Raw genomic sequence first — 27,318 nt, forward strand, 5'->3', positions numbered from 1 at the left:
CTGTCTGACCATGATGAAATCTAATTGAAATCTTCCCGCATCTCCCGGCCTTTTCCAAGTATACCACCTCCTCTTGTGATTCTTGAACAGGGTATTCGCTATTACTAGCTGAAACTTGTTACAGAACTCAATTAGTCTTTCTCCTCTTTCATTCCTTGTCCCAAGCCCATTTTCTCCTGTAACCTATTCTTCTACTCCTTCCCCTACCACTGCATTCCAGTCGCCCATGACTATTAGATTTTCGTCCCCCTTTACATACTGCATTACCCTTTCAAATATCCTCATACACTTTCTCTATCTGTTCATCTTCAGCTTGCGATGTCGGCATGTATACCTGAACTATCGTTGTCGGTGTTGGTCTGCTGTCGATTCTGATTAGAACAACCCGGTCACTGAACTGTTCACAGTAACACACCCTCTGCCCTACCTTCCTATTCATAACGAATCCTACACCTGTTATACCATTTTCTACTGCTGTTGATATTACCCGATACTCATCTGACCAGAAATCCTTGTCTTCCTTCCACTTCACTTCACTGACCCCTACTATATCTAGATTGCATTTCCCTTTCCAGATTTTCTAGTTTCCCTACCACGTTCAAGCTTTTGACATTCCACGCCCCGACTCGTAGAACATTATCCTTTCGTTTATTATTCCATCTTTTTCTCATGGTAACCTCCCCCTTGGCAGTCCCCTCCCGGAGATGGGAATGGGGGACTATTCCGGAATCTTTTGCCAACGGAGAGATCACCATGACACTTCTTCAGTTACAGGCCACATGTCCTGTGGATACACGTTACGTGTCTTTAATGCAGTGGTTTCTGCATCCTCATGTCGTTGATCATTGCTGATTCTTCCGCCATTAGGTGCAATTTCCCACCCCTAGGACAAGAGAGTGCCCTGAACCTCTATCCGCTCCTCCGCCCTCTTTGACAAGGCCGTTGGCAGAATGAGGCTGATTTCTTATGCCGAAAGTCTTCGGCCGCCAATTCTGATTATTTATCAAAATTTAGGCAGTGGCGGGGATCGAACCCGGGACCGAAGACGTTTTGATTATGAATCAAAGACGCTACCCCTCTGCCACGTTCCTTATACCCTTCCCCCACCCCTCCCATCTTTTAAACTAAAAATATTGATTCACTTACGCACGCTTTGCGCGTGACCTCGAGCTGGACTTGGTCGCTGGCCCTGTGCCGGCCGGACGTTGTCTCAATAAGATAAAAGCTTTAAACATAGAATACAGGCGAAAAAATTTTACGTTTTCCATTGTAGCTTCATATGGTTTCCTTTACCTGCTTGGAGTATTCGTAACGTTATGAACTGCTACCTGGTTCAAACGGGAGGATTCGGTCCCGTCGTTTTTCAGACCCTTGCGGGCTTGGGAGTATTCGGTACCATTTTTCTGACCGCGGGAGGATTGGGAGCTGCGCCTGCCTGCAGTCGCGAGCGGGAACCGAACCAGGGACCCTCGCATTGCTTTCTGCCGCGCTGAGCCCTCACCTAAGCAGGCGGACCGGTTATAACAATACACTCTCAGTGAGTTAGATACGATTCAAATTAGATGATTAATTGTACATTTACTTCAGTTCAAAAATAAAGAAAAAAAAGACTTAATGGACGTCGTCGTTTTCGCCGACTATAACTTTTTAGTAGCCATTTAACGAATGTTAGGGACGCCAGGTGCGACCCGCTGGTAGTTTTGGTCTCATTCGCGGTTTGTGGCGGCCGGTGAACAAGTGCGCTGAGCGATCCGTGTTCGTGTTCTGTGAACGGCTGCTCGTCAGTGAGAGCAGTGGGCTGGTTGTGGCTGGGGAGTTGGTGGAACCCGTGACCTGTGACATTGTATGCAGGCACCCCGTGATCTTACACTCGGGTAACAAAAGTCATGTCGCACCACGTAATATCGTGTCGGACCCCTTTTGCTCGGCGTAGCTTGAACTCAACAAGTCGTTGGAAGTCCCCTGCAGAAATAGTGAGCCACGCTGCCCCTGCAGCCGTCCGTAACTGCGAAAGCGTTGCCGGGTGCGGGGTTTTGTGCACGAACTGACCTGTCGATCATGTACCATAAGTGTTCGGTGGGATTCGCGTCGGATGTTCAGTGCCCGAATTATTACCTCGAATTGCCCAGTATGTTCTTCAAACCAGTCGCAAACCATTGTGGCATCGTGTCATGGCGCACTGTAGTCGATAAAAACTTAACTCCATGATCGACTGCAAATGGTCTCCAAGTACCCGAACATAACCATTTCCTCTCATTGATTGATTCTGTTGGACCAGAGGACCCTGTCCATTCCATGTAAACACAACCATCATGGAGCCACCACCAGCTCGTACAGTCCTTGTCGATACCTTGAATCCATGCAATAGTGGGTCTGTGGCACACTCGCACCCTACCGCCGGCCTGTTAACGCCACGTTTCATCGCACTGCCCTGACATCGCCGTACGTCCTACACTGAGTTGTGCTGTTATCGCACACGGTGTTGTTTGTCTGCTAGCACTGGCAACTCTACAGAGATGCCGCTGCTCTCGGTCCCTAACTGAACGCCGTCGGGCACTGCGTTTTCCGTGGTGGGAGGCAGCGCCTGAAATTTCCTATCTTTGACACGGTCTTGAGACTATGTATCTCGGGATATTGAATTCCCCAACGATTTCAGAAGTGAAAACTCCTACGCGCCCAGCTCCAGTTACCATTCTGCGTAAAATTCGGTTAATTGCCGTCCTGCGGCCATAATCACGTCGTGAACTTTTTCACACGAATCATCCGAGTGCAAATGACAGCTCCGGAAATGCACTGCCCTCCTGTTACTTGTGTATGCAATTCTGCCACCATCTGTACACGGCCATTGCGACCTCCCCTTCTCTCTGTGCTCCGTGTCTTTCGCTGATCTTTCCTCTTCTTTCTTCCTTCTTCGTACCGAGGTTTTCAGTGTAGAAATGTAGTGAGAAGGGGCCACGTGTGTGGTGGTTCACAATATCGTAGTGCTGTGAAGGAGGGTCACTCGTGCCTCTGCTTGGAGAAGATTGACGACTGAAGTACGAACATTTCTCAAAAGAAAAACAGCCATGTGCTCTCTTGAGTACTATGTGTCGTTCTACTAAACTGAATGAGCGCGACACCACTGATGGAGTTTCAACCTCTAAAGAAGTTTATTAATACCGATCAGCTGAAATAATAAATAAACTCATCCAATCCAGAAGTCACTCACAGTTAAGAGTAATTAGTTTCTGATGTGATTGTAGTGCTCATTAATATTTCAAAGATCGTTTCAATAATTCTATCACTGTCCGTTTATGAGTTGCTAAGCAACGTATCAAGAAGCTGACTATGCAATCATTAGTATTTGTCGTATCCCGACAGTAAATCGCTTCTCGCTTGCTTTAAGCATCAAGACCATTACCATGCCGCTCATGTAGGTCTTTCATAGTTATTACCAAGCTGATGTCCGTAAATTGCGGTTAATGCTACTGAATCACACACGCTACGATAATGCCCGATATCCAGCCGCTATCTTAAACTCCACGCCGATATTTGAGAATTCGCGCCCGATTTGTTTGCACCAAAGTCGGACGGCGGTTCCCTAGAATAATTTTCAAAGCAACTCCGTGTTGTAATTAACAATTCTGTGCCCATTGGCGAAAGTTACAGCAGATCCGCACTCGTGACTACTTGAGCAGCACGGAATTTTTTTTGTTACAAAGAGAAACCGTATCGTGCGTAATGCAACAAGGTTATTTGTTATGTCAAAACATATTTATATCTGTCTCATTAAAAGTGATTAGCTATTAAATGTTGCACATAATTAAATTCTTTACTCTGTAAATAATCAATAAAATTTAGAAATGAGTGACATGTATTAAAAAATCTCAAGCTGATATGACATCATGGGTCACTACTGGTTTCGAATCCCCTACACTCACGTGACGCAAAGTAGATAAATGCTTATGTAATGCTACAGCATATCGGTATTGTGTGACTTTGGCCACCTCGGTGTGTAACTGAGCTGCACGCGGAGTCCCGCGCGTGGCGACCGCTCAAGCCAAGACGACACTGTCCCCCCCCCCCCCCCCTCTCCTCTCTCCCCCCACTCATCGAATTATGCGGTCGCCTCAGCTGGATAAAGCAAGCAGAGCGCCGTGTACCACCCTGACACCAGAACACAGCACAGCACAGGACAGAGGCACAGTGTAAGGGCAGTGTTTTACGCGACGACGCTGTTCCTCGGTCGTCCAAATCTACTGAGGCGACTCTCCGACCATCAGTAATTAATTTTGTAAATGTAGTGAGACGTCGTCTGCAAGGCGATTTCGCTGGGTCAACAAGCGGAACACTGAAAGGAAAGCCGGTGCCCCATTTTCGTCAGCTACAACTGGCAACAAACAAAAACGGCGATAAAAAAGAAACGGAGCCGATAACTGCTGCCACATGAGTGACTTCTCGCATGTTAATTTACTGCCTTGAATCAGAACCACAGGCCCGGAAGATGTAATGAAAGTAGTTTCGAATGAGTTGTACCTCGTACGAGAAATTATTAATGGTTGTACGATACAAAGTAGCCAAGCAAAAGACGTTAATGAAAGAGGCAGTCGCAGTAGCCGAGAGGTTAGTAGTTTTGCCGGCAAAAGGTCATTCAGATTCTAGAAGTTTAGTGCTGTAATACCAGCAAACACTTTCTTATGCGAAAGTGGAAGGAAATGTCCAGTCACTGCAATATCAGACCTAATTTTTGAAGGTGACGCGTTTTTCCACCCTGCTGTGTAATTGGACGAGAAAATACTATGTTTTCAGAATAATAAAGAAAGCGATGGCACTGTGGATCCCTTCACTGGCCGTCCAAAGGCGTACCTACAGTGATTACCGCTGCACTGGCCTATGAAAACTGCTGTCTGACAGAAACACGCAGTATTAATAAACTATTTCTGAAATGAAACGAAGTTCTCGCAATGCACAGCTGCCGACTTGTGAAACCGTCAATAGTGGAGGTGAGTCGGTGAGCGCGTCGACGGGCGCCGCCAGCGCTGCCCGTCAGTACTTCTGGTGCTGGCAGCCAGTCGAGGCGAGGCGAGGCGAGCTCTCGTGAGGTGGGCACGCTGACGGCCTGCCGGCTGCACTCAGTGGCGGAGGGTACTTCTGCGGCGCATCATGCCGGTGGGCGCATCACACTGGACGGCCGCTGCGGCTCCGACCACCTCCTCGTGGCCGCGCGCTACGCCGGCTCGCACGCCGCTCCGCGAATTTATCCAGCATACTTGATATGTAGTTTGGACGAGAAGACAGTAGAAGCTTTCGAAATGTGGTGCTACAGAAGAATGCTGAAGGTTAGATGGGTAGACCACATAACTAATGAGGAAGAATTGAATAGGATTGGGGAGAAGAGAAGTTTGTGGCACAACTTGACCAGAAGAAGGGATCGGTTGGTAGGACATGTTCTGAGGCATCAAGGGATCACCAATTTAGTATTGGAGGGCAGCGTGGAGGGTAAAAATCGTAGAGGGAGACCAAGTGATGAAGACACTAAGCAGATTCAGAAGGATGTAGGTTGCAGCAAGTACTGGGAGATGAAGAAGCTTGCACAGGACAGTGTAGCATGGAGAGCTGCATCAAACCAGTCTCAGGACTGAAGACCACAACAACAACTTTGGCAAGAATTGCGCCGCAAGAGAGCGTAAGCAACGGCGGGCGACAGTTTAACGTGCCGCCGATTACGTTATCGTTAGATACGAAGTACGAACTAGGATCGGGCCAAGTCTTTAGCGATTTAGGGAAACTTCGGAAAAACCGAAGTCTCGACGGTCGCACAGGGATTTGAACCGCCGTCCACTGCCACACTACACTACACGGCTCCGCACTACAGTCCAGCCAAATTCTCTCTACCGGGTGATTTAAAAGGGGACTGCAGGTTTCATATGTGTATCACAGGCAAACTACAAAGGATAGAAACACGTTGCGCGTGTCGCTAGATGGAAGAAGGTTCAGAGTTGTCACAGAGCTGCGTTGGTGTTTCTTTGTAGCAACATGGCGAACACGGCACAAGAGAAATCACTCTGTGTGTTGAATTTGAGCGAAGTCAACGGACCGTTGAAGTGCAACGTGCGTTCCGTGCTCGGTTGTCCGCCCCTGAACAGTCACATTTATGACTGGCGTACAAAATTCTTTCAAGTTGGCTGCATATGCAAAGGTAGCAGACGTGTTCGGCTAAGCACATCTGATGCAAGGATCGAGCGTATGCGAGGCGCTCAGACGCAGACTTTGGAAGTCCCAAGAGGGACGGGCCGGGAACGCCCAACTCTCGCCAACTCTGCGAATACATAGAAAGAAACATCGCTTATCATTTAGCTACAAAATTGCAGGTCAGTAACTGGAAGCAGTTAATTCCATAAATTTTCTGGGAGTACGCATTAGGAGTGATTTAAAATGGAATGATCATATAAAGTTGATCGTCGGTAAAGCAGATGCCAGACTGAGATTCATTGGAAGAATCCTAAGGAAATGCAATTCGAAAACAAAGGAAGTAGGTTACAGTACGCTTGTTCGCCCACTGCTTGAATACTGCTCAGCAGTGTGGGATCCGTACCAGATAGGGTTGATAGAAGAGATGGAGAAGATCCAACGGAGAGCAGCGCGCTTCGTTACAGGATCATTTAGTAATCGCAAAAGCGTTACGGAGATGATAGATAAACTCCACTGGAAGACTCTGCAGGAGAGACGCTCAGTAGCTCGGTACGGGCTTTTGTTAAAGTTTCGAGAACATCCCTTCACCGAAGAGTCAACATCTCGCGAAGAGAGCACGAGGATAAAATCAGAGAGATTAGAGCCCACACAGAGGCATACCGACAATCCTCCTTTCCACGTACAATACGAGACTGGAATAGAAGGGAGAACCGATAGAGGTACTCAGAGTACGGGGTACCCTCCGCCACACACCGTCAGGTGGCCTGCGGAGTACGGATGCAGGTGTAGAACGACGGCGTGGCGTGTCCTGAAGCGGCGCCTGCTTACGAAGCCCTACAGCTTGCAGCTACTGCCGCAACTGAGCGCCGGGGAGCGCGCGAGTGTGGCCTGGGCGAGGAGGCGCGCGCGCCGACCACAACGGCTCCAACCCCAGTCCGGCCACCCACACGTAGGTCTCCCGACATCTTCCTGACACCGCCGCTCCTTAGGATTGGCACGGCCGATTTCCCTCCCCATTCTTCTCTACCGATGGCGTCGCCGTTTGGTCCCCTCCCAACATCAACCAACCGACCAACGAATTTTGCATTTTAGTTTTTCACGGTACGGCAGCTGGCCCTTTTTCCGGAAGCCTCATCTTGTCGGACGAACCGCAGTTTTGTCCATCGGGTAAAGTAAACTGTCTCAATGTAAGAATTTGGGCCGCGCCGGATTAGCCTAGCGGTCTCACGCGCTGCAGTCATGGATTTTGCGGCTGGTCCCGGCAGAGGTTCGAGTCCTCACTCGGGCATCAGTGTGTTGTGTTTGTCCTTAGGGTAATTTAGGTTAAGTAGTGTGTAAGGTTAGGGACTCATGACCTTAGCAGTTAAGTCCCGTAAGATTCCACACACATTTGACATTTTTTTTTAAGAATTCGGCGGACACAAAATCTTGCCGTCGTCCTGCAACGTGACGGAGGCACTCCGAAACTGAATGTGATTTGTGCTGCTTCTCTTCACCAATTTTACGGGCCTTTCTTTTTTTGGGGGCGAAATTGGCAAGAATGCCGTACTTGGACATGCTCCAAAATTGGTTGTTACGTGAACTTGACGAAGATTCCAGTGAACCACTTTGTAAGTAGGCTGTTTACATTTTCTTATTGGTAACGCCACGTAGCGCTCTGTATGAAAAATCAGTGGCTGTGCCGTGTGCAGTCTGTGGCTGGTTTGCATTGTTGTCTGCCATTGTAGTGTTGGGCAGCTGGATGTTCACAGCGCGTAGCGTTGCGCAGTTGGAGGTGAGCCGCCAGCAGTGGTGGATGTGGGGAAAGAGATGGCGGAGTTTTGAAATTTGTAAGAATGGATGTCATGAACTGCTATATATATTATGACTATTAAGGTAAATACATTGTTTGTTCTCTATTAAAATCTTTCATTTGCTAACTATACCTATCAGTAGTTAGTGCCTTCAGTAGTTTGAATCTTTTATTTAGTTGGCAGTACTGACGCTCGCTGTATTGCAGTAGCTTGAGCAACGAAGATTTTTGTGAGGTAAGTGATTTGTGAAACTTATAGGTTAATGATAGTCAGGGCCATTCTTTCGTAGGGATTTTTGGAAGTCAGATTGCGTTGCGCTAAAGATATTGTGTGTCAGTTTAAGCACATTCGTGTATAATTGTTCAAAGAGGACGTTTCACATAGACCAGTCGTGTACAATTTTTCTAAGGGGACGTTTCAACTTTTATGCATGACTGCGCCTCGCCCCACCCTCACCTTGAGGTGCGGCCATATCTTCCAACAACGCCAACCCAAGACGTTGGATTGGAAACGGTGGACAACAAGATGTCGTTCACGGCTTTTAGCCATTCGGGTCACCAGACCTCGCACCTTGCTATTTCCTTCAGTGGGTATACCTAAATGACAGACTGTGTGTCCCCCCTGTACGGCACCCACTCTAACAGGTGAGAAATGGAATTGCTGAAGCTGTCCACTCAACAAACAGTGACGTGCGGATTCGTGTGTGGAATGAAATGGACTGCCGTTTCGATGTTTCTCGAGCGCCGGTCGCTGCTCATGTCCAGTGTCTGCTCAATCATAAAACTTTGAACCTTGCTCTGTCCAGTGCCATGCGTAGTGCGTTTCTATCTTTCGCAGTTCGTCAGTAATAAACAGATAAAGTCCGTTCTTTGTTTGCGAATCACCTCGGGTAACGCATTTACGCTGACCTCCTGCCGCAGGTTCCCACTACGCTCGCCCGAGCCCCTGTGTCGCTGTTCCGCCTGGACAACACCGACCTCTGACGGCCCTGCACGGCCTCCCCTTCAGCAGACACGACGCTCTTTCGCGGAACTCTTCCGGCTACTCTTCGCCACCGAACCGTCTCATCTCGCACCTCACAATTACCTGCTGCTACTGATACAGTGACGATGTGGCCTACTCGAGGTTTTCACAACCAGAGGTGTAACGAAACGCCTACGGTTTTTGTTATCTATCTCTTACACGCGGTATCTTGCGAGAATTTTGTCCACGCGCATGCGCATTTCCTTTCAGCCGTCCAGCGACGGTACTTTGCCACACGCGTCGAACAACGCTGCACCCTGTTGCTTCCCTCTCACGAGCGATTTATTATTTATTTTAACACCAGAGCTCCCATTCCGTTTGCTAGCGGCATACCCGATGTTACTCTGGTTTCTTTGGAATACCGGCCGTCTGTACAACAACGCGGTCTCTTCTGTCTGCAGAAGAGTCAGCGAGCGGCTGACGTACAGGGTGTTTTAACGCTTTATAATATGTTCAATGTGTGGGGCTTCATCAAGGATCGTGTGCACGTGCCTCCGCTACCAGCAGACCTCCCTCAATTAAGAAGCCCGATTGAAGCAGCTGTTGCTGCAATCACTGAAGACACTTTTCAATGTTTGGCAAGAACTCAGCTATAGACTTGACGTGTACCGTGTGACAAATGGTGCTCACATTGAGTATTCATAAGGTTCTTGGTAAAACTTTTTTTATTTGACATATCGTTTATAACTGTAAGTATAAGATAATAAATATTATAAAGCGTTATGATGCCGACATTCATTTGTGAACACCCTGCACATGTGGACACATTTCGTTCGGTCGTGCCTCGCTTACAAGGCGGAGGCCCCGATACAGCTCCCAATGTCAGGTAATCGTGACGATACGTAACTGACAACCCAACACTTTCCATCGTTAAATATTTGGTCCGCAAACGCACACTTTCGTAGAAAGCGAGGAAATAAACCTCTACGACTGCCACGAGGTCAACACTGCTCAACGCAGTATAATGAGGAGAAGCGTTAGTAAGATAATCAGTAAGCTACAATAACAGAGTAGGCAAACCAGTTTCTCCAATGGCTTGAACTAGTAAAGAATTAAACATTTTTAGCCTCGTTGCAAGAAAAGAATTTCAGGCAATACTACTGGGAATTAACCAGTGTCGAAAGACAGGATTCAAAACTGCGACGTGCTTCTGGAAAGCAGCGGTCATCGCACAACCGGGCGCATGCAAAGACGACATACGAGTCCTAAGTCGTGACCGGCTTTCAGCACAGATTTTTTAGGCGATGATGATCTGCGCGTGGTACGCATTAAAATTAATTCCCGAAAAACAACTATTTTGAAACGTAAACCAAGTTCGTTTTTCCCCAAATCTTCGGGACTGCATCATTAAACATTCCTGACGCCTGCTTCAATATTTATACGGCAGGTACCATCCATGTAATTGTTCGAAGGTAACTGTACAGTGACCAACATTACAGTTTCAACTCCTTAGCGACTGAAGTTGTCTCAGAACTTTATTTGGCTGCCTTGTTACTGTCCCTCATTAATTATTAACCTTCCTAGTGCAACCAGTTCCGATACGAAAAAAAATACAGATAACGAAAGTGTAGAATTGGTGTGAGAGTTTCACTTCTCTGCAGCCACAGCAGATGCGCTTCCACCCACCAGCTAAAACTTAACAACGGGCACATAAGCGGCGGTCGTGGCGGTTTCTTTCCTCTATTAGTAGCAAATTATGCGGTTGCGGACGACATATTTGATGATGAAAAGCGCTATGTTCTCACTCACCTGTAGATCCTGTCAATTCTCAGTCGCTTCCGCTTGACGAATTTTAGAACTAGTTGTGCCCAAAACGGGGGGGGGGGGGGGGGGGAGGTAGGCGAGTACTGAGCCGAAATACTTCGGAATCTTTCGTTTTAGGCTCTGCAGTAGCGACCCCCAGGTACGAGCAGAACCCGACACCACAGTGGCTGTGCCGCCATCAGGAATTGCCATGCGGGCACTACAGCCGTTATGAAACAGATGACATGCGATCGCTGTTGCAAATATGGACAACCATCAGCTGTAGAATGGGATGACGACAATGAAAATTTGTGCCGGGTCGGGTCTCGAACCCGCGTTTCCGGCTTATCGCTAGCTTATCCCTCGGGCATGCATGCACATCCGAAGCAACACTGCATCGTAATTCGAAATACCACAGGCCCTGCGACATCTTATTTATCCGCCCACAACGGGCAAGCGACTGTCAAGTGTCTCATTTGTACGGGAATACACAGCACATGAAAGTGGCCCGGACCAGTGGATACATTGGACGTGAATTTGTGGCAGCATTAAGGGACGAGGAAGGGACCGACAGTTGCTTCCCAACAGGATGCAGCAACTGCCCGTCTAGCCGGCCGAACCTTGTGCCACACCCGCACAGTGTTCCCGGAGGCAGACCTGCTAGCAGTCTGGTCGCAGCCCTAGCTGGACACACGGGTCACCCGATCTGTCAGCGGGCGATTACCGTGTGTGGGGTGTATAGCAGTAGCCCTCACAGGCCTGAAGAACTGGAACAGGGCATTTCGGATGAGACAGCAGTCCGATCCGGCTTCAGCAGCTTGCTGACCAGGGCCCAAAAGTGACCAGAGACGAATGGTGGTCACTTTGAGCAGGCAGGTTCGCACTGTATCTCTTTTCGTCTGTTGTGATGTTTCCGGGCCACTCTTATTTGCCCCAGCCTGTACGTAATGAATGCGTGAGCTGTAGGTTGCAGACACATGGTCGAATGCGTCTGGCAGTCTGACGGCAAGGCGACGCTTGCGATTAGCAGAAAATCCCCGTCTGGCACAAATGTTCGCTGTCGTCAAACCGCCGTGCGGCTCACGGTTGTTAATATTCGCCACTGCGGATACATTTCATGTACGAACACAATCGGTTGGCCGCAGCTGAAGCTTTCGCCTTCCCAATAGCCGCAGCGACGAGACCTGCCCAGCCGCGTCTGCGGTTTCCGAGACGTGCGTGTGTGAGGCACAAGATGCTTCAGCCAGAGCTCTGTTTTTTCTGAGAATCCGTGCCGCTTCTCTGAAACAAGTTGACGCTTAGACTAGGCTCTGCTACTCACCAGGTTGAGACTGCTACCACATGAGCACGCGCCCGCCATCTCGCTTCTCGCTTACCTGTAAACCAAACAAGACGGTCAGGGTCGCATCAAGCAAGGAAATTACGATACTCTCTCTCTCTCTCTCTCTCTCTCTCTCTCTCTCTCTCTCTCTCGTCTCTGTCTCTGTCTCTCTCTCTCACACACACATATACAGGCGCCCGAGCGAAAGAGAGAGAGAGAGAGAGAGAGAGAGAGAGAGAGAGAGAGAGAGAGAGAGAGAGAGACTTACAAATGGACAAAGAGACAAAGAAGCCAGTTCCCTCATAACAAAAACAACACAAATATTGTCAGAACCAGGGATTCGTTAAATGCTTGAAATGGCTCTAAGCACAATGGGACTTCATATCTGAGGTTGTCAGTCCCCTACACTTAGAACCACTTAAACCTAACCAACGTAGGGACATCACGAACATCCATACCCGAGGCAGGAATGGAACCTGCGACCGCAGCACCAGCGCGGTTCCGGACTGAAGCGCCTAGAACCGGTTGGTCACAGCGGACGGCGATTCGTTAAATAACTCATGTGTGAAGGACACAGTAATCAAAAAACAATATGTTAAGCAAGATCGTGGTCGGCGCTACACACAGATGGCGGGAGATGCCGCCTTAGTTCTTTCACAGCCCAGTAGAGGAAACCTTTGTCCTGCGTGCAACGTCCATAAACCGTTAATCGGCTTTAAATTATTGACTCCGGTAGAAAAGAAGAGACACGTGAGCAGCTTACCCGTCGCGTTTTGAGATAGCAAAAGGTCCGAAAATGAGTCATAGCGCCGTATATGGTTGCACGAAATTGGGTAACACGCTGTAAATTGCTTAACCTTTCCAGCCCAGTTGCGTCCACTTGGAACCATTACAAGTTTTACATATTTCTGCAACACCCACGAAACCCCACTGGTTCCACATGGCACCAATGCGTTCTAGTGTGTAAACTACATCACTAGATAGTACCGCCAACGCGATAATAATCCATATCGCGGCACTAGAAAAAAAAATTAAAGTAACTGAAAAAAAAACTTAAATCCTGTCTCATGTGTTAGAAGAATTTAAAAGTCAAAAATAATGTTTTACGTTATTTTTCTAATGCAACATAAAATTGGGCTGTAAAAGGTTAAAAAGTGGGTTACTTCGAAGAATGAGGCGCAATCGGTGTCGTGACTCCAAAAGTGGAAAAAAATGATTATTAACCTTTTTGAGGGAAAGACATTGCTAACATTGCGTCAAGTGCCAGCAAAATTCATTCTGAAACCAGCTGCCGACGCGCATTCGTTTCATTTGCATGTCTCTTACACGTGAATACGCGGACAACTTTGTTGCAAACATGCCTCGGAGATGCCAAACAATTATCGATGCTGCGGGTCACTGGACGTATGATTAACAGTAATTGAATTTTTCTTTTGTTCGTACGTGACATTTGTATATGTTTCAGTTTGTAGTGAAACACATTTTCTACTGATTTGGCCGACTACGATCTTACTCAAGAGACTGTAACATACACACTTGAGCGAAAACATTATGAGCACCTGTTTAATAGCGTGTTGTTCCACTTTTCACACACAGTGCGACAGAGATTCTGCTTGGTACGGATCCTACAAATCCTGGACAGGATTCCAGAAGTACGTCGCACCATGGGTCTACGCACACCTCAAGCAGTTCCCGCGAGTTTCGGGACGGCGGACAGCGGGCACGCAGCTGGCGCTCGGATTGTGTTCCAGCGGCTACATCTGCCGGCCAAGACAGCAAACGGAGTTCGGCCAAGCCACTGCAGCACGGCTCTGACCTTGCAAGACGCGCAGTTACGGTGGTGGAAGCCGTCGTCGCCGTAGGGGGAGACTTCAGACACGAAGCGTTGCAGGGGTCAGCGGTAATGTTCGCGGAGTTGACCACCGACGTGGCGCCTTCGATTACCACCACAGACGCCACGGAAGCCCAGCTCACTGCATCCCTTTCATTTTCAGCCATAATGCCTATGTTTATGAACCGTGACTGTGTGCGATAATTATTGATTCCCAGTGTCTGCTACCAGTCACTTTTTTATTTTGCGCTTAATGTAACATAATGCAACGCGTTTAGAACATGTTCTGTTCGTCTTCAAGCGTTCATACATACATACATACATACATACATAGAGAAATGTCACTTAAAAATTAACAGCCTTAAACTAGATTAATCTAGAACGCTTTGTCCATTGTTTTTTACTGTAGCTTTTGGTGTGCCATTTGGGGGGAAGGAGGTGGGGTAGTGTATATCTAGAAATCGAAATCAGTGATGTCTTCTGCTGGTTTTCTTCTTTGTTGTTGACTATATCACAGCCTGTCTCGGATGCAGATGGATTTGACATTACATCAACAGCTCCGCCATTACATCAGTGATGCAAGCATCAAGATGATGAAATTGTAAGTGATCATCTGTCATATAAAAGCCTTTCACACTACTTTCGTAAACATAACTGATGCAAATCTATTTGCATCCGATACAGGCTGTGATACAGATAGTCAACAACAACAAAGAAGAAAACCAGCAGAATTCATCACTGATATCGATTTCTCGATATACACTGCCCCCCCTCCTTTCCCGCAAATGCCACACAGAAGCTGCAGTAAAAAAACAATGGACAAAGTGTTCTAAATTAATCTAGTCTAAGGCTGTTTATTTTTAAGTAACATTCCTCTAGGTAAGTATGTATAAAGGCTCGAAGATGAACAGAAGATGTTCGAAACGCGTTGCATTATGTTAGATTAAGTATAAAATAAAAAGTGGCTGGTAGCAGAAACTTGAAACGAATAATAACCAATGCATCCCGCAGCAAAATTCTGCCCTCACAGGCGGCATTGCACCTTTGGCTTGGTGCACGTTTCGAGTCCGACTCGTTCGACAGGCGACACGTTTCTGTGCGCTGCGCCCACTGCGGTCATAACTGGCCACGCCGTCGCGTCAACACACGTGCCAGCTCCACGTGCAACAGCGGCCTTTGAACGGCGCGCTCCGAAACAATGGCCCCTCTACCAGCGCTGTGACCTGCCGTCACACGTGCCACAGACCGCCGCCTCTCCTGGATTACACAGTGCGGGATCCTCCGACCTCTACAGTTTGTGAAATTATATTTACACACCTTCAGCTGCTGACGGGCGTTGATATGTATCACCGGGAGATGTGAAAATGTGTGCCCCGACCGGGACTCGAACCCGGGATCTCCTGCTTCTATAGCAGACGCTCTATCCATCTCAGCCACCGAGGCCACAGAGTATAGTGAGACTGCAGGGCCTAGCTGGCGCACGCCTCACGCGAGACCCACATTCCCATCTTATACGTCCACACACAACCTTCCTAGTGCCCCTACCCAACACACCGATACCAGTATACACCCACAGTTCGTGGTGAGGCGTCGTCGCCCAGTACCACACGGCCTACTCGTTACTTCAGTGCCTTCCCTCCGCTTTCCGCAGGGGCTCACGGCAGCGGTCCGCCGACGGTCGACCAGCTCCGCCGTTTCAGGGATCCTCGTTTCCAGATGCAGGGCCACAATAATACATCGTTTGTCAATGCCGCTTACATGAGAGCATTTCCGCATTAGCGTCCCGTATCTTCTCTACAGCAACTGCCCATTCGTCTCTCCCGCACTTACAGTCTTCCCTCGCTGCGTCACGTGCCCGCTACACCACTAAGAGGCATCCAACATTTTCCCTTGTTTAACATATTTGAGCCATATTTTACCAGGTATTTGTATTTATTCGCGGAATCGGTTTGATTGAAGTCCAACGTCTTGTGTGTCATCATTGTGATCCACTTCATCATCCGGACGATTGGAAGAAGAGAGTTTCCTGTGGAGCACGTGCTCCGCAACGGAGACCACATTACCTCATCAGTAGTGGCTGCATTTGTAGCAAATTTCCCAGGAGTAAAGGTGTCTAGCCGAAGTGCAGTACGGAACATCATCAGCAGGTTTCGAAAGACCGGAAGCGTTCGCAGTGCTCCAAAATCAAGCAGGCCATCCACAGCCACTCCCGAAGCAGTCGGAGGTGCAGGACACGAGGCCGCGAAGCCCAAACAAATCGGTCAGACGAGCAGCTCGAGAGGCCCGCGTGTGCAGAAGTTCCGCTCACGAGACTCTCCGGAAGCCACTGTCCACGTACCCGTGCAAAATGTCGGTCGAGCACCAACTGAGACACACCAATCGCCCGGCGCGTGTAAACTCTTGCAGCAGGTTTCTGTCCTTCCTGCAGGACAATCGTCAGAGTATTCTTGACAGAACGTTTTCCGCGGCTGGCGCATGGTTCCACCTTTCCGGTTACGTGAACAGCCAGAACAGTAGTGTGTCGACCACGGAGAATCCGCATCAATTTAAGGTGTCCCCACTGTGCAAGGTGTTAGGCAAATCCAACACCTTCCATTAAAACCCTGACATGATAAGCAAATCCAGTAATATGTCACATAGCTCCGAATAAATCGTGACATTACATTAACCAAAGTAATACGAGTAACGAGTGAGCAAATGGAATACCACAGACTATCACAAGAATGCCTACATGCATCTGGTACCTTCCCACCGTGAGGCAGACGCAGTTCCGAGGGGAGAAACGAGAACAGAAGCCGAGAGCAGAACCGTGTTGAGCTAGAAGGCCCTACGATAAGGGACGGACTGGACATCCACGTCGGCAGCCTACCTCTAAGACTACCACCCGCACGTTTTAGCGTGAGACTTTTTCGCGTCTCAGGTACGTCAAGGACCACCCCCTAGCCCATGTTAAAAGATAGATCCCTCCAGAAAAACAGAATAGATCTTACGATAACGCTAAAAGGACCACACCAGCTGCAGGTTTTTAGCGTGAGACTTTTTAGCGTCTCTGTTACGTTGCAAACTTTAAAAACATTGCCCCACCACGAAAAGTATAACGTTTCTCATTGGATAGACAGAATTTTTGTAGGCGGAGCTTAAGGTTAACATTGAGACCCTGATTGGTCAGATGAAAACATAGCCAGATAGTTTTTTTAAACCAACTTCGGTAAATTGTAGTAAGGAGAAGTTAGGGGAGAGTTGGTTCCGAGACGGCGAGCTGGATGGCTGCTGCGCCGGCCGCTGCCTTAACACCGACAAGGTAGTGAACGCACGCGATGCCGCATTTTTGAGCCCATAAGGCTTCACTCAGAACTGCAGAAGACTCAGCTGTTACACCCCTTTTTTGCGTAATACTAGTGTCGATCGTTAATTAAAACTCATGGTGTTCACATTTGCCACTTGAAGAACAGATCTGAAACGCGATGATTTTTCTTTTATATAGTTATTGAGAAGCCTCATCAGCCACTGTAATTTACGACTAGTTAGATAAGTAATTAAAGATAATTGAGGGTCACTGTAGACTATTTTGATAGTTTTCTCTTTTGTGAAACTTAAATTAAACCTAGATTATAGATGTGATATGGCATAGGTCATCCTTCGATCCACTGTAGAACTTGGAAACCCATTCAGGGAATATTCGTTCACATTTTTGTTGAACGCAGTTGGTTTTTACCATCCTGTATTAAAACATCTCCTTTTATCAATATTGCAATTTATAAACAATGTTTTGTGAGTAGAATAAAATTCCCAATGGTAAACTTAACTGCTTTTTCGACGTTATTTTACCAGCTAACTGAAAATAGGAAAGCCTTGAACCCCTTCCACTACATTTAATTAGTATTAAGATTCTCTTACAGGGAGTGCAGTGGAGCTGACGCTGAGATCATTAAGTATTTGGTTATATCATCGCTAGTCTCACTGAACTCTTCTGAATTCTACATGTCATGTGTGGTCTGGCGTCTCCTTGCCAGCAACAGGTCCCAGGATCAAACTAGTTAATTGCCTAAAAAAACACGCTCAGAGCGTCGTTGCGCGAAAGTGGTAGGGAGACACGATATAGAACATACAGATACCACCATGAATGTTTAGAACTGCATAATCAAAAGGTTGATATTTGGTGTGCTGTGACTCGTAAAACCAGGATTGGGTCGATCTACTTACATGACACTACAAATGCAGAACGGTACTGCACCTGCATTCTGGAGCCCTTCGTAGATGAAAATGGCTCTGAGCACTAAGGGACTTAACATCTGAGGTCATCGGTCCCCTAGAACTTAGAACCACTTAAACCTAACTAATCTAAGGACATCACACACATCCATTCCCGACGCAGGATTCGAAACTGCGACCGTAGCAGCAGTGCGGTTCCGGACTGAAGCGGCTTGAACCGCTCGGCGACAGGGGCCGACTAAGGACACCACACATATCCATACTCGAGGCAGGATTCGAACCTGCGACCCGAGCAGTCGCGCTGTTCCGGACTGAAGCGCCTAGAACCGCTCGTCCACACCGGCCGGATCCGTCGTAGGTGAATGTGCAATAAATTGAGAATGCCTGGATGCACATACCGCCCACAAGGCGATGAACTTTTTATAGGACATCTTCGGCGACCGCATCATCTCTCGAGGACCTGGGCCCCCGCGTCAGCCGATCTGGCTCCACCGGGTGACTTCCTACGGGGTACGTTGAAGGGAGAGGCCTATGAAGGCAACCCGCACACCGTACAAGAACTTCAAAGCTGCACTGGCACGTCGCAACCGGAACATCGCTCCCAATATGTTCTGCACGACGTCTTCGAGAACATGCAGAAACGTGTGCAACTGTGTCTTCAACTTCAAGGGGATCACTTCGAGCATCTCTTATAAACTCCATGAGTATAATGCGGCAAGTTATGAACATCATTGTTACTTGTATTGTATGTTAACCGGGGACCTAGAAAGGACGGAGAGGCTCCGTCCCCGCCGCAGCCGCAGCGGTCCACAACCCCACGACGACTACCGCAGTCCACTTCACCCCTCCGCCGCCCAACACCGAAGCACTCTTTCAGGCTTATTGTGCGGTTCGGCACCCGGTGGATCCCCCCCCTCCCCCGGGAATGTCTCACACCACAGCACACCACACGTGTGTTACCCCTATGTTTGCGCGGTAGAGTGATGATGGTGTACGAGTACGTGGAGAACTTGTTTGCGCAGCAGTCGCCGACAGAGTGCAGCTGAGGCGGAATAGTGGGAACCAGCCCGCATTCGCCGAGGCAGATGGAAAACGCCTAAAAGCCATCCACAGACTGGCCGGCTCACCTTACGTCGACCCAAGTCCGCCGGGCGGATTCGTGCCGGGTACCAGGCGCTCCTTCCCAGTCCGGAAAGCCGTGCCTTAGACCGCATGCCTAACCGGGCGGGCGGCACAGTTACATACTGGATACCCTGTATTGGGGACAGATGAACCGTCGTAAGACGAGACGTGAGTTCCCGCACACTGCCGTACACTGAGGTCAGCGGCAGCGCGGCGGCGGCGGCCGGCACGAAGGAAACCTCCGCCACTGACTCACCCCGGCAGTGCAGCGTCGACATCGGCGCAGGCTATGATTCACATCAGGTATTTCCGAGCGACCGGTACAGCCAGGAGAAGTAAACTCTCGTTCTACCTCGCCGTCTGTGGCACACGCTATCACATCACATCAGAAAACGCAGCCACTTTCGGAATCATCGTTGACATTTTAAGGCACCGTAACAGCTGCGCGTAGCTGCGTGTGTTCCCACATCGAGCTCCAGCACAGCAGCACGGAAGAGGCTGCCTGTGAAGCGAGCGATGTGAGCTGTGCGTTACTAAGCTCACTGTGTCTGCCCGTGTCGTGGCGAGATACGAGGAGCACACCATTCTCACCCCTTCAAGTAACTCTGATTACTCCACTTTATTCCGAGTACTGTAAGATCAGTTTGGATTCCGTAGAAATACTGGAAAACGTGAGGCAATACTCACCGTACGACTTACCTTACAAGAAAGATTAAGGAAAGGCAAACCTACGTTTTTAGCATTTGTAGATTTAGAGAAAGCTTTTGACAATGTTGACTGGAATACTCTGTCAAATTCTGAAGGTGGCAGGGGTAAAAAACAGGGAGCGAAAGGCTATTTACAATTTGCACAGAAAGCAGATTGCAGTTACAAGAGTCGAGGGGTATGAAAGGGAAGCAGTGGTTGGGAAGGGAGTAAGACAGGGTTGTAGCCTTTTGTATTTGAACGGAATGGACAGTGTCTTGAAAGGAGGATATAAGATGAACATCGACAAAAGCAGAACGAGGATAATAGAATGTAGTCGAATTAAGTCGGGTGATGGTGAGGGAATTAGATTAGGAAATGAGACACTTAAAGTAGTAAAGGAGTTTTGCTATTTGGGGAGCAAAATAACTGATGAATTGTCAGGAAGTCGTTTCTGAAAGTGATTGTATGGAGCGTAGCCATGTGTGGAAGTGAAACATGGACGATAAATAGTTTAGACAAGAAGAGAATAGAAGCTTTCCAAATGTCGTGCTACAGAAGGGTGCTGAAGATTAGATGGGTAGATCACATAACTAATGAGGACGTATTGAGTAGAATTGGGGAGAAAAGGAGTTTGTGGCACAACTTGACTAGAAGAAGGAATCGGTTGGTAGGACATGTTCTGAGGCATCAAGGGATGACCAATTTAGTATTGGAGGGCAGCGTGGAAGGTATGAATCGTAGAGGGAGACCAAGAGATGAATACACTAAGCAGATTCAGAAGGATGTAGGTTGCAGTAGGTACTGGGAGATGAAGAAGCTTGCACAGGATAGAGTAGCATGGAGAGCTGCATCAAACCAGTCTCAGGACTGAAGACAACAACAACAACTACAACTACAACTACAACTACTACTACTACTACTACTACTACTACTACTACAAAAACACTGAAACGTGCAGGCGTCATTTGTCTGAACATGTCGCTTCAGCCACGGGAATTTGTGCGAACCTTCCAGTCGGTTTCTCCAGCAGATTAGGGAACTGCCGATGTAGACACCGGCCAGGCCGTTCGCCATTCAGAGAATTAACTCCGTGGGTTACGGTGACGGCGGTGCCACGCGAGGGAGTTTGCCTGTTGCGGCCTTCGGTAGTGTCCGCTGCTGCGCTAGGAGGTCTCCATCTTAATGGACGGCCCGCCTCCTGGCCACTTTTCTGTAAGAGGCCAGGGCTGCTGCTATGGGTGCCTCACCTGGCGGAGTTGCCCTCTCGTTCTCGTGGCGTGCTGGAAATTCTGAGTTTCAAAAACGACCCTTGTAGTCACCTGCCGTCTCGCGATGTCAGACGGGAATTTCCGCAACAGACTGAGAGGAGTGTTCCCAGATGGGCTGTGTGCTCGGTACAGCCCGCGGCGGGAAATTATTCAACCCTGCAGTTGCACGCCATTGTTCAGAGTTAAAGAGCACTTTCCTTGATTGTTTAGCTCAGTGCGGCACGGATGGGGGGGTGGGGCGCAAAGACGCCCGATGGGAAACACTGAGCGACCGGCCCGCCGCGTGTTCGGCCGCTGAGGAGGCGGAGGTTCCGGCGCAGGTGTCTGGTGTCTGGTGTCTGGTGTCGACCCACGACAATCGGCGGGGCGAGCACACCGTGGCAGCACCGGCACGCCAGGCGGCAGCCCGACACCTCACGAGGTTGCAGCGACGGCACACTGCAGCTGCCAAGACAGGTGCTTTTCTTTGTAGTTCCAACAACCAACCACTGGGTAGTAGAATTCAGATTCGCGGGGTTTATTCACACCACTGAGCCAATATGCAGCCTGAATCCTCCATACACACTTGTGCTCATTAATAATTGTCTACCGAGTTAGACTTAGGTTGTCATAATCTGTTCGTTTTGTTGTGTACAAAAACAAACTCTTCTACTAAATCATCAGCTCACTGATTTGAATTTCATTCAAAGTAGCTAAGGTTTCCTTCATCGCACTTTCATTAGCAGCTTTTTCAAGTACAGTTACTGACTGATTTTACAGATAGCGCCGCCCCCAACCCTACCTTTGGATCTTATGTTGGGTGCCAAATTTCAGCAAGAGTATTTCCATTGTATCAACATTGAGCCATAAGGACCGTGTGGGAGTCAGAGGCTAAGAGGGCACTACGTGGACTGCTGCAGCCACCGTGGTACACCCACAACGCGACGCTGCGATGCCACACTTCAAAACTAATTACTGCATTCTACTGGGCTTCTCTTTTACCTTTTATTCCCGAATACTCCTAAATATGAACATTTGTTGTCTTTTGGCACAGTGTGTCTCGAGTTGTTAGCATCTGCTTTACAGTCCTTACACTGTGTGATCAAAAGTATCGGGACCCCCCCGCCCACCCCCCAAACACACATTTTCATATTAGGTGCACTGTGCTGCCACCTGCTGCCAGATACTCGGTATCATCGACCTCAGTAGTCATTAGACATCGTCAGAGAGCAGAATGGGCCGCTCTGCGCAACTCACGGACTCCGAACGTGGTCAGGAGACTGGGTGTCACTTGTGTCGCACGTCTGTACGCGAGATTTCCAAACTCTTAAACATCCCTAGGTACATCGTTTCCGATTTGATAGTGAAGTGGAAACGTCAAGGGACACGTACAACACAAAAGCGTACAGGCTGACCTCTCATCTGCTGACTGTCAGACACCGCCGACAGTTGAAGAGGGCCCGAATGTGTAATAGGCAGACATCTATCCAGACCGTCACACACGAATTCCAAACTGAATCAGGATCCACTACAAGTACTGTGACAGTTAGGCGGGAGGTGAGAAAATTTGGGTTTCATGGTTGAGTGGCTGCTCGTAAGCCACACATCACGCCTGTAAATGCCTAACGACGCCTCGCTTGGTGTAAGACGATTGAACAGTGGAAAATCGTTGTGTGGAGTCACGAACCACGGTACACAATGTAGCGATCCCATGGCAGGGTGTGGGTATGAGGAATTCCCGGTGAACGTCATCTCCCAGCGTGTGTAGTGCCAACAGTAAAATACGGAGGCGGTGGTGTTATGGTGTCGTCCTGTTTTTCATGGAGGGAGCTTGCACCCCTTGTTATTTTGCGTGGCACTATCACAGCCCAGACCCACATTAATGTTTTAAGCACCTTCTTGCCTCCCACTGTTGAACAGCAATTCTGGGATGGCGGTTGCATCTTTCAGCACGATGGAGGACGGACTGTGGCGGAGTGGTTACATTCCTCTAATGGACTGCCCTGCACAGAGTCCTGACCTGAATCCTACAGAACACCTTTGGGATGTTTTGGAACACCGACCTCGTGCAGCCTTCACCGACCGACATCGATACCTCTCCTCAGTGGAGCACTCCGTGAAGAATGGGGTGCCATTCCACAAGAAACCTTCCAGCACATGACTGAACGTATGCCTACGAGAGCGGAAGCTGTCATCAAGGCTAAGGGTGGGCCATCATCATACTGAATTCCAGCATTACCGATGGACGGCGGCATGCACTTGAAGCTCATTTTGAGCCAGGTGTCCGGATACCTTTGATCACGTTTAGTCACCAAACCCACAACTTGCGTAGAATGTGCTGACCACGCAATACATGCCACCAGGTACAGACCTTTCTTTAACAGCAGCAGGGTGTACCCTGGTATCACCACTACTGCTCTCTCTCTCTCTCTCTCTCTCTCTCTCTCTCCAACGCGCCACCGTCTCGCTGCTGGCAGCTGGCCTAGCCGACTGCCAGTACACACACAAGGGCCCCGTGGGGTGTGGGACATTTGCCGGACGTGGAGCGCGGTCACGCTCCTTCGGAGCCCAGGACTCTTCAGGTACGAACAGCCTGGTCCACAAGTAGGATAAACCGGCCCGCACCACCTTATAGAACTGCGAAACAGTGCTACATGGCATTAGGCGAAGACACTTGCGAGCTAGACAACATCCGACCGATTCTCGAGTCGTATTCTTTTAAGAAAATACTGATGAAAGGCGATAGCAATTTTTTAATTGCAGATGATAGTTGGGGACCGAATTAGAGAATACTGGTGTTTGTTCGCGATAAGGAAAAATGGTAGTTTTCAAGCTGTTTATGAGTCTTCGCAGACGGAACTTTCGAGAATTCGAGGAAGCACTTCGAACCGTTGCTTATTTTTCACGGTGATGTCACAAGTTACCAGCAGGAAAGCAAACACTTTTCCAGACGTCTACACTTCCCTACTGAACAAAAAGCGAGAAACAGAGCATCGTTTTATATCAGCTATTGAAACCAGCATGCCTCGATCAAAATGGGGCTCGGGTCAGTTATTGTCCAACCTGCTAGAAGTTTGTTTCCTGAAAAACATTTCATGGCTTGCAGTTATTGTTTTATTCAATGATTGCGGAAACAAGTTCAGTGTTGCTGCCTTGTTCTTGCCTTAAGGAAAACGATGGAATAGACTGCACACAATAATGTGTTCATCTTGCTTCGAGAATTTTGAATGACGGTTGGCTGCGTATTCAGGAGACCACGGCTGAAAATCAAAAGCTTCAGGAATTTAACTACTATCTTGTGCCCCAGTTGCTCGGTAACGGGCATACAGCGAGAGAGAGATGTGGAACTGCAGTGGCAGGCGTGTCGCACTGCTAACGTCCCTGATGGATGACGCCGGAGGATAAGGAGATCAATATCGAAAGTTCAATGAAACTTCCTGGCAGATTAAAACTGTGTGAGGGACGGAGACTCGAACTCGGGACCTTTGCCTTTCGCGGGTAAGTGCTCTACCATCTGAGCTACCGAAGCACGACTCACGCACGGTCCTCACAGCTTTACTTCTGCCAGTATCTCGTCTCCTAAATGTTTAGTTACTGAAGAATCTTCGACAAGACGTAGAGTACCACGACCAATAGTTTCACAAATTATTATTTTTTTATTGCGACGAGGAAAGAAGTCAGTAATTAAGACTAACGGGAGTTTTGCAAAGCTTTAAATGACACCAAATTGTGGTGAACATAAAATCACTTCAACTTGTGTGGCCAACACACACAAAAACTGCAGTGAACAAGAAAACGTCACAACCTAGGAAATTCCACTTAAGTGGAGAAAGTCATACGACAGCCATAGGCGACAGTGTCGCGTACACGAGGCATACAAGGGCAGTGCATTGGCGGAGACGTCATTCGTGCTCAGCTGATTCATAAGGAAAGACTTCCGACGTCATTATGTCCGCACAACGGGTATTAGCAGACTCTGAACGCCGATTGGTAGTGGAATCTGCGCATAGGACATTGCATTTCGGAGAGCATCAGGAAATTCAGTATTCCGAGATGCACAGTGTCGACACTGTGGCGAGAATACGAAATCTGGGGCATTACGTCTCACCACGAGCAACGCAGTGGCCGACAGCCTTCACTACACGACCGACGCCGACACCAGCGGCGTTTCCATACAGAGTTGTCAGTGCTAACAGACAAGCAACACTGAGTGAAATACCTGCAGGAATGAATGTGGGACGTGTAACGAAAGTCTCCGTTAGGTCAGCGTGGCGAAATTTGGCCTTAAACGGCTACGGCAGCAGGCGACCGACGCGAGTGGCTCTGCTAACAGCAAGACAGCGCCTGCAGCGCCTGTCCTGGGCTGGAAACTAGACGACTGGGAAACTGTGGCCTGGTCCCGGTTTCAGCTCGTAAGAGCTGACGGTACGGATCCAGTATGGTGCAGACCTCACGAAACCGTGCACCCAAGTCGTCAATAAGGCACTGTCCAAGCTGCTGGTGGCTCCATAATGGCGTGGGCTGTGTTTACGTGGTACTCTTGTAAACTTCGGAAATACTGTAAATAATTGTAATGGCTGGGTGTCGGAAAGAGACGCCGTCGTGGTGTTCCCTGCGACCGACACAAATTCGACTACGAGTCTCTTGCGGCCTGTAAAATATTCGCTAAGGACAGGGTAGAGTGCTACTAGACAACTGTTCCAACTGCCCCCGCCGCTCTCCAACTGCTGTTTTCCGTGAGCACTTGGCCGGTCTTTCCGCCGCGGCGGTGCTACCCCCTCCACCTCCCCCCTAGTACCAGACAGACCATCAGATCCGATTACGCGCTAGCGGAAGCAGATTACGCGCCGCGCGGCTTTTATCATAATACACTCGCCGCGTCCAGTGATAAACACCACAACACAATAACCCCCAACACAGGAAGGCGCGGCGATCCATCCGGCCGCTGAGTGCTCTTCTGCCGCTTATAGCCGACATTATCCTGCGTGCCGCAGTATATCGTGCACCGGCGATATTTACTCCCTGAAAGAAATGACGACTCCAAGACTCACCCGGACGTTTATTTATTATAATTTCACATTTCACGCAGCACATTTGAACAGTGGCACAACTTGGAAACTATTCAAAGTTAGGGGAACAAGGCAGGTGCCATAACCCGATTTCTCAGAAACTTCCCTGAGTGGGGGAGGGGTCAAAATAAGGTCAGACGTGTCTCGGCTTATCCGTAGATACCGGACCGTCTCTAAAAAACAACGGCGGTCAAATTTTAGGTGTCTTCTTTTAGCGGGCAGAAAAGTCAGCCTGTAAGTAGCCTGTTTAGGTTTTTATGTTGGTAACGCCACGTAGCGCTCTGTATGAAAATCACTGACTGTGCTGTGTGCAGTCTGTGGCTGGTTTGCATTGTTGGAATATTTTGCTATTGTAGTGTTGGGCTGTTGGCTGTTAACAGCGCAGTTGGAGGTGAGCCGCCAGCAGTGGTGGATGTGGGGAGTGAGATGGCGGAGTTTTGAGAGCGGATGATCGGGACGTGTGTCCGCCAGAAAGAGTAAATTTGTAAGAATGGATGTCATGAACTGATTATAATGACTTTTGAACACTATTAAGATAAATACATTGTTTGTTCTCAATCAAAATCTTTCATTTGCTAACTATGCCTATCAGTAGTTAGTGCCTTCAGTAGTTTGAATCTTTTAGTTAGCTGGCAGTGTTGGCGCTCGCTGTATTGCAGTAGTTCGAGTAACGAAGATTTTTGTGAGGTAATATAATTCATGAAAGGTATAGGTTATTGTTAGTCAGGGACATTCTTTTGTAGGAATTATTGAAAGTCAAATTGCGTTGCGCTAAAAATATTGTGTGTCAGTTTAGTGATGATCAGAATAAGTAATGAGAGAAATGTCCGAGTACGTTCAGTTTTGCTCAAATCAAATAACTTAGGGGTTTACCAGCACAGTGATTCATTAATTTTTCTAAGGGGACGTTTCAAGCCCAGCTCGCAGCTTAGGAGGTACGACCACGGCCTCTCACTTCTGCGTCCCGTGTTCCAAATTCCGTTGTTATTCTTCTTTTATTTTTTCATTTATCTACACTTGTCCGTACCATGTTACTGCACGAATGTTTCTTACCAAGTTAGGGGATACAAGGGCGATGTATTAGTTGTGAAGTTACAAC

The 27,318-nt window shown here is 48.5% G+C and overlaps 1 protein-coding gene and 1 non-coding gene across 5 annotated transcripts in view; both read right to left on the bottom strand.

Annotated features, from left to right (window-relative positions):
* LOC126293557 (fasciclin-1) overlaps positions 1-27,318 on the bottom strand; it is a 610,740-nt gene that overhangs the window by 527,622 nt on the left and 55,800 nt on the right. The gene's annotated exons all lie outside the window — the stretch shown is intronic.
* On the bottom strand, positions 15,252-15,325 carry Trnal-uag (transfer RNA leucine (anticodon UAG)). The gene has a single exon. It is a non-coding gene; the product is annotated as a tRNA-Leu (tRNA).

Source organism: Schistocerca gregaria, chromosome 10 (genome assembly GCF_023897955.1).
Source record: "Schistocerca gregaria isolate iqSchGreg1 chromosome 10, iqSchGreg1.2, whole genome shotgun sequence".
NCBI classification, from domain to species: Eukaryota; Metazoa; Arthropoda; class Insecta; order Orthoptera; family Acrididae; genus Schistocerca; species Schistocerca gregaria.